This window comes from Micrasema longulum, unplaced genomic scaffold (assembly GCF_059751315.1).
Source record: "Micrasema longulum isolate JH-2025_06_02 unplaced genomic scaffold, ASM5975131v1 h1tg000401l, whole genome shotgun sequence".
NCBI classification, from domain to species: Eukaryota; Metazoa; Arthropoda; class Insecta; order Trichoptera; family Brachycentridae; genus Micrasema; species Micrasema longulum.
In genome coordinates, this window is record NW_028277601.1 from 208,584 (window position 1) to 217,941 (window position 9,358).

The following is a 9,358-nucleotide window of genomic DNA, read 5'->3' on the forward strand; positions in this document are numbered from 1 at the left end:
AATTTCCTAAAAGTTATAATCAACTTTTGCCATAAAAATGTGAATTAAGTTGTGTGCGGAGCGGGGTTCGAGCCTCGGAACTTTTATCCTTGAGATCGCAACCCTACCAAGGGACTACAATCTGGTTTACCTGATTTTTACACCATCGCATTGCATTTATTAATTATTTGCTCACTTTTGCTGCAATAGGGATACCACTAAAGTGCCTTATGTACCATTAGGTACACAGAAGAGAATGACGATAGTGATGAATATTTATTGAATTACACACATTTTGTATGTTTACTGGTTATTTATTGAAAACATGTTGACATAGTTTGACAAAAAAAGTCAATGCCAAGGAAGTAGGTACGTTATAATTTCATTAAAATTATCATAACTATTCCCATATCACCACCCAGTGCATAGGGCACTGTATTGGTAAACCAAATGCTGCGTATCTCAAGCATCCGTTACACGAGGATAACGTGATCTTACATACGCTTCTGTAGCTCCATCATAAATACTTGACTTACTAATAACGTGCTAAGCATTTGAGCGATCACAATGAACAATAATGAACATGCTTAAGTTATCGTAGTCATAAGTCAACGCGTGTGTTATCTCTAAGTCAACGCTCGAGTCAGTTTGTTTTTTGTTTTCCTAGTAAATAAATACAGTTCACTAGCGAAAAATCGGCGTTTACTATAAAAAATAATACAATATATTGCATTTGCAAAATAGTAAGGAGTATCTAATACAAAAAAGTGAAAATTAAATCACAATTACTATGGCGACTGCTTTTCTTGACATTTGGCTTGCCAATCGCCGCGCCGGCTAAATTCAATAAATAGCATGATAAATAATAAATTAATAAATAATAATAGCAGTTTTGGAATATTTTCCATTTTTACGCCGGTGAAATTGAAATATGTGATTGCGCAGCAGGATTATACGTCGTGAAACGTAAATATTTTGACATTTAACATTAGGTGTTCACGGATGTTCCATTGTGATCGCGAATACGATAAACAAGCTCGGCGAGAAATTTATTTTTATTAGGGTGTCGATAGTTATTTGTGATTGAGCTAGTGGTGCCATTCCAGAAAATAAAATATTGCAGTGTAAACAACGTGTATCAGTATTATGGTATGTGTCTTATGACTTTCTACTTTTAGCTGCGTTGAAAAGCTTTTAAAATAGACACAACAATCGAGCGCAGTGCCTTATACATCATTGGGTGTGGATGGGTGTCGGAATGTAGGTACTATGTATTCATAAATAATTATTTTAATCCATTTTTAGCAAATTACATTATATTCACCCTAGGTCCTGTGCCATATACCAGTAGGTACTATAATACATGTCGAACTTAGGACCTCGAGCATGGAAGGAAAGCGCGCCAACCAGCACACGACGAGGCGGACATATCTACACTTGGTGTAATATATTTCTATAGTTATATTATCAGTCAAAGAAGTAATATTAAGATTAGTCATTTAAAGCAGATAAACCGAGTTGAAGTATTATGTTAAGCTGGAGATGGTTTAGAAGAAATTTCTGAACTAAGTACGAATACCATCAGTGGTTGTACCCGTCAGACTTCATACTCGGAATGCGTGGCCACAGTAGACAGTAGCTTGGAGAAAACAAGAAATGCATATTTGCTTATTTATTTTTTCGTTTGGTACGTGGTATACTGTGAATATAGCGATCAACTTAGGTGTAATGGAGAATATTTTTCTGTGTGTTCTTAATAACTGCTTTAGACAATGGTAATGCCAGTGGGAAGAGCAATGTCTTTACTCAACCGCATCTCTTAGAATATAGAAATCTTTCACGTTACTGAAAGAAAGTTCAGAGTTAGAATGAAATTAATGAATTCTTTACGGATCTGGGCTTGGAGGGAGAGATTTAGCAAAATGAGAACTCTCGCCTTCCACACAGTAGCCAGGCTCTTTACAGACCTGCAGTGGTATTCTGAACCTCTCTCGCGGCCGTAGAAAATACTTTTATGTTACAGAGCATTTGGAATATCACCCCTGAGCTTGGAGGGCGAGAACTATTCACGGGGACCCGTCACAATAGATCTTCACAGGTCGCAGTGACGTCAGGAGCTTGCATAGCACTGACCCCCACCACTAAGAATAAGAATAAGAGTTAGAATGGTTTAGGAATACATTTGTAAAGCGCCCTTGAGGTGATTTTTCACAAAAATTACGCTCTATAAATCAGCCAAATATTGTTCTTATTATTATAAAAGGATAGTTTCCCTTTAGTCTAATTACTGGATGTTTTTGTTTTAACATTTTTTACATTCAAATTCGATTGTTAATTTTTCTCATGATACGAATGCCCTGAAATATATATTTTGTAATTTAGATACATATCAAATAAATACATACATTTAAATATAAATACGAAATATACGCTAAAAATACATTATTTGAAAACGAAACGTAACAATAAATTGATAGAAATGAATCACAGCTATTTTCAGGTATAGTTGCTCGGTTGTCCCTAAATCCCTTATCAGACCTTATCGTGTACCTATAGCTTTCGAAAAAAGAAAGACATTTAACGATACCTGAAGGTACATACCTGCCCAAATAAACAATAACATTCCGATATGTTCCCAATACACTCACCCTGCCAGCTTACCTACTCAGGGCCACAGGGCCTAGGCCGATCTAGGTACAATACCTATCTGCGATCGGTTTTCTAATTCTAACAGAACATCCGAGTAGGCAGACAAGCAACATGTTGTGACTGGTGATTGTTGGGATTTAATTCGTGTTTGCAGACATATTCCCATGTTATAATATTAAGTGTTGTGCCAATGGAATAAAAAAAGATTAAACAGTTTCGAAGTAAAAATTCAGCGATGTTTAAGGTTAAAATGATGCTTTTGTACGTGTTGTGCTTCGCTGTTTATATTTCAAGTGGACAAAGTGATGGTGAGTTTACAAGTTTGTATTTTTAGATTTGTTTACATCTAAAATACACTAAATTATTTACTATTTAAAGCGCAAGGTATGTCGGGGTTACGAGAAACATTATGGACGCCTTTATTATTTTTAAATTATAACAGGAAAAATAGTATGTATTACATTTGTTGTTATTTACAGTTAACCTAGAAATTAGAAATGAGAAAAAAGTGGCATAAGTCACCACATGTATTTAGATACAAAAAGGCATCGCGTCATTTAGTCAACTAACTTCTTAAACACGCCTGTTTTGATTCAAAGCTTCGTTGATTTGTTTTTATTTATTTGCTAACTTGAAAAAAATTTCGTCAATTAAAAATAAATAAATAAACCCGTTAGTATAATATATTTGTAAGTTTTAGTTTTTAGAAAGTAAGAAATTAATTTAAACGCATTTCGTGTGTAATTTCAAAGTAGAAATCTACATTGATTTTCGATTTTCAATTATCCCCGAGATGGCGCTGGAAATGACAAATAGAAATGCTTAAAAAAACTTTTAAAAATATATTGGGAAACCATTTTAATACATATATCTGTGTCTTAGAACATAAAACACGGGAGTCTACTAGTTGAAAATGCAGAAATTATGACAATAAACTACCTATTTTATAAGTGAATAAAACAGCTAAGTCCACTTTCGTTCTAAAAATCATTTGAAATAAAAATCTGCAGTCCACTTTGTTTTAACGTAAATAACATCAGTACTTTTATTATTAAAAATACATTGTTTTATATTGAAAATTCTTTAAAAGTCAAAATTATTTCATTTGGTTCAAATGATGTTTCAGAAATAACACAATCACGAAATCTAATTTAAGGTACTGATATTATTATGTTGTAACTATAATATATTATGTATACAAATATTATCACAATTTATCACAGCAAAATATTATCCAAGCACAAACCAAAAAATATCATATTAGTTCTATTTCGTATGTAGGCATACTACACTATTTATAAATGAGTGCTGGGCTGGTATTCCAAACGAAATTATGGCGCGGTATAGCGCGTTTTTACGTACGAAATAACCATTACAGCGCGCTGTAAACGCGTTCGGAATACCAGCCTATAAACATATTTTGTGCGTAAATAATGTACTAATTTATTAACTAGTTACAAAGTCAAACATTCGAAAACAATTTTATTGATGTGATGGCGAAAGTTCAAATCTGACATCTGACTTCAATATGTTTCAATTATACATTACATTAAATTTTAGTCGGAATAATCGCCGTGTATGTATAAAAAGATGAGTGTATGAAGAAAAAACGAGGTATGATTTGTATTATTTTTTTGGAAACTTTGCCTAACTCGAGCACATAACTTATTCTTATTGCTAAGCAATTTCATTGAAATATACAATAGTTATTTATTCTATAGAGAGAAAAAAAACTGCAACTGATTTTCCACTTTCCAGAACACAGAGAACACTTACCATTCCTCGACATAGCACATCATTTTTCATCTATTCCTTTTCCGTTCAAGCTGCTAAACTTTGGAATGAGCTACCTAGTATGTAGGTGAAATAATTAATTTGGATGAATCTCACCCGCATAAATAAAGGTTTTAACTTCACAAACATCAACAAATGAATGAATTGAAGGAATATAGATGCTCAAATATAGGCAGAATGGTGAATGTTACACAGTGTGTAAAGTGGCCACTTAAACCAGCCAATGACAAGTCGTAAGGCTTAAAGATGCCTGGATTTTCATATATTACCTTCTCTAAAATGTACCTCATCTCTGTTGTAATATGTTAATAATGTACTAAGTCTACAGAATCACTGTCAAAATAATATTTTCTCAGTACATTTTTAATTTTTTTTTTTTAAATTTATTTGTTAACCCTTTTTATTATTACAAAAAGAACAGGCCTGAAGGGACTCTTTTTTGTCAATTTGAAATAACATTTTAAATATTAATTATTCAGGATTTTTTAGCATTTTAAATTTTGGCCTGATATCCGTGCCTGGGCGAATACAGAATACAGATTTGTGTGTGAAATAAATCCAGAACCCTGGACAGATGTTTTCTACTCGATGGCTACTCACTGATAAAAATCCCGAAAAAAATAATCGAGTGGAAACATGTCCCCCTCGTAGTGTAGGGTGGCGCGTGCTTTTACCACGCTTGAGGTCCCGGATTAAATGCCTGTAGCTCAATCACAAATAACTATCGACGTGCTAATAAGCGACGTGATGACAATTTCTCACCATGGTTGTTTATCGTATTTGAGATCACGATGGAACATCCGCGAACACCTATATTAAATGTCAAAATATTTACGTTTCGCGACGTATAATCCTGCTGCGCAATCACATATTTCAATTTCATCGGTGTAAATATGGAAAATATTCCAAAACTGGTTTATTATTCATGTATTTATTATTTATCATGCTATTTATTGCATTCAGCCGACGGTTGGCAAGCCAAATGTCAAGAAAGGCAGCCGCCATAGTAATTGTAAATTAATTTTCACTTTTTTGTATTAGATACTATCTACTATTTTGCAAATGCAATATCTTGTATTATTTTTTATAGTAAACGCCGATTTTACGCCAGTGCACTGTATTTATTTACGAGGAAAACAAAAAAACAAACCGACACGAGCGTTTACTTAGAGATTACACACGCGTTGACTTATGACTGCGATAACTTAAGCATATTCATTATTATTCATTGTGATCGCTCAAATGCTTAGTATGTTTTAAAGCACGTGATAGTTATTTGTGATTGAGCTACTGGCAATATAAACGTGAAATGTTGATATTTAAATTTATTTCAACAGAGAGGGAAAAATTTTCTGAGAAGGGAATATGGAAGTCTAGGCATTTACAGGGCTTATGACCTGTCATTGGCTGGTTTAAGTGGCCACTTTACACACTGTGTAACATTCACCATTCTGCCCATGTTTGAACATCCACATTTCCTAAACTCTTCCATCTGTTGACTTTTGTGAAGTAAAAGAGCTGAAACCTTTATCACGTGGGTGAGATTCATCCGGCTGAACCAAATCACCTACTAGGCAACGCCTGAAAACAATTTTCCAATTTTTATACTTCTTCTTTTACCAGGTAGTAATTCAACAATGTTTGATTATGTCCAAATGCTTGCAGACTGGCTGGATTTCCTCCCTAGGGAGTTGTTCATATTTAAATTTATTTCAATGAAATATGAAATAAATTTAAATATGAACAACTCCCTAGGGAGGAAATCCAGCCAGTCTGCAAGCATTTGGACATAATCAAACATTGTGAAATGTTGATTTTAAAGGTGGTTCTAATCAGGAAAATTTCATTTGAGTGAAAGACTGATCGCTTTACCTTCCATATAACCAAAATAATATAGATAAGCCGCAATTGCTAAACCACTGTGCACAGAGGTATGCTGATAATGATGAAATGATTTGCTATAAAATTATAGATTATGGTAAATGGTAAATGGCATACATTTTTAAACAAGAACACTGCAAAAAAACCATTACGCATACATATTTCGCTTTTTCTGCATTCATACATCGCCTCGTGTATGCATGCTAATTATTTTTTCTTTAAAAATGTCCTTCTTCAAGTGTTTGTCGACCTGGTCATGTCTTTTTTTTCGGTCTTCCTCGTTCTCTGCATCCATTAACATTCGCATCATAAATAATATCTTATTCTTTCCAATATTAGATTTTAAGCTTTTCTTTAATCCTCATTTTGTGTATTACCTAATATAATATTTTAATAAATAAATTTCTTTTTCTAATATGTTCTCCCTATTGAAATTTGTAATTAAACCAAATATACTATTTATTATTTTTCGATTTAACTATAAGACAAATACTTCCTGAAACTAAACCTCGTAAGACAATAATTTTGAAACCATTGTTCTTTTTCCAGAAATTTCACCGCTAAACCAATGGATCGAAGATAGTCTGAAATCTCCATACAAAGATTCAAATGAAATCCCATCAATAGAAATCGATTATAATAGACGCAGGAATGACTTTAAATCTTTTGAATCGAATATACCTATAATCGGATACGACGACATTCCTTCAGTTGTGATGGCATATGTACAAAAAAGCTTCGAGCCCGAAGACAATGGGTTTAAAAATATTATATTGATAACGGAACCTCAGGCTGGGGATGAAAACTTCATTCACTGGATTCCTAATATAGAAGACGAAAATCGTAAAAAAGCCGAAACCTTTTTGTTCGATACTTTCATGCCCAAAAAATCGACAGAACCAACAACTAAACGAGTTGAATGGATTGATATTCGTGGAGGACTATCATCGAGTTATTCAAATATTGTTGATTTAGTTAGCTCGATTGTTCAAAGTCAGAGTTCAACAGTCAAAACTCTTCCTAACAATGTTAAAATAGAAAATTTAAATACCGCCCAACCAACAATTCAGTTACCACCCGCATTTACTCCAGTAACTGAAAACAGTTTTGATGAAACCGACTTTGAAACTATTTTAAAGGGAGATAATTCATTTGGATTTCTTAATAATCTAAACAAAGATAATAAGAATACGTTGGAAAATATTGGTTCTGCATTTAGCGAAATTATTGCATACAACACGGAGCCGTCAGTATCCGTGGAAAATACTCGCAACAAGTATGAAAAATTTAGCGCAATTTTAGCAGATACTAATTACGAACCGGCTTCCTCGAAGTATGACATTTCTAGTATTGTACAGAATTCCCGACCACTGACCATTCATAAGACTTTTAAAGTGACTAATTCACCGTCGAATTTCAACATTAATACAGCCGATAAAGATAATAAACATAATCACAACCTAACAGCAGAAATGATCGATTTTCATTCAATATATGAATCGAGCAGCCAAAAACATGGTTTTGGTGTATATCTCAATAATGGGATGCAGAAAAATGACACATTTTATAAAGAGGAAGACGTAACTAAAGCGAATCATCCAAAGTTTAGCTTCGCTAAGAATAAGGATTATAAAAATATACCAGAAACAGACGAGAAACAAATAATTTTACCAAACGACAAACTGGAATCCGTATATGATGATTCACACGACACGATTTATTTAAATGACAATCAAACTAATATGTTATCGGTAACTTCTACAGGACCCTTTGATCCTCTCGTAACTTATATCAACTCTATGAAGGAAAATGTTAATTTTGAGCACAAACAGAAAGAAACGAGCGGTGAATTCAATCTGACTGTTGATAAACTGAATAATGACGATGACTATGAAACAAGAAAATTCAATTTGGAAAAAAATATCCCTCTCAATCAGAATGATGACAAAATATCAAGTCAGAATGATGACAAAATATCAACTTATTCTGAACTATTGGACGATTCCATTGATATGATCAAAATTCTAACTACTAAAGACGACGATCTCATTAATACTCATCCCGAATTTACTACTCAAATTCCAAGTAAACATAATGATAAAAAAGAAACATCATCAACAATGAATGAAATGAGTTATATACCTCTACTGGAACGTGTTACAAGTACAATAGATACGCATGAAAAAACATCATTCACAGATCCATATGAAACAGAAATTACTACTTACAACTACACAATGAAAAAAGAAAATTCAGATCCATATGATTTCGAGTTCACAACAGAAAAAACTGGCAGATTTCGCGATGAAATTTTATCCGTGACGCCTTTTTACGTCGAGTCAGAGAGCAACGAAGAAGAAAATAATAAAGAAAATGTCAAAAACTGGTCAACAGAGGTATACAATGCTATGAGAGGTAAAATATTTCATGTTATTCCAGAAAATTCGGTTGAAACAAAATCAACATTGGATCCTATAACACTTCAAGTAATAACTAATATTTCTAACGAAAAAACAAATAATTACGAAAAGAGTATTTTTGTAACAGATAAATTTACAGAATCGGATAACCTCGATTTAAATGAAGAAAGTTTGAGAAATACTACCGAAGTCGAGTTAATCAGTAAAACTAATGTTGACATTCATAATATTTTGGATAACGATACGAATAATGTACAAACGGATAATTTTAAAGATAAAATAAATTCTGATGAAGTCTTAAGAGGTTTAATGATAAATTCAAAAAAATTGAAAACGTCTCTTGAGACCTCAACTATACGTAATAATTTCAAATTAAAACAAAAAGAGTCTAATGATGTCAATATATTTGAAGATGTTATTATTAACAAATATAATACGTTATTAGTTGAAAATCAAACATCGAATCCAGAATCAAACCTGCAAGAATCTGAACAAAAAATATCGGAAAATACCGAAACGACTACAAAACAATTTTTGTATTTTTCAACAAACCCGCCATTTGTCGATTATTTTAGTTCTTCAAAATTGAACCTTAACGGATCATCTAATGATAATATAACACATGTTGAAACTGA

General features: G+C 32.9%; 1 long non-coding RNA gene across 1 annotated transcript; it reads left to right on the forward strand.

Annotated features, from left to right (window-relative positions):
- Positions 1 to 2,666: 2,666 nt before the first annotated feature.
- LOC148281906 (uncharacterized) lies at positions 2,667 to 8,554 on the forward strand. Its single transcript, XR_015822238.1, has 2 exons — positions 2,667 to 2,936; positions 6,853 to 8,554. It is a non-coding gene; the product is annotated as an uncharacterized LOC148281906 (long non-coding RNA).
- Positions 8,555 to 9,358: the final 804 nt, after the last annotated feature.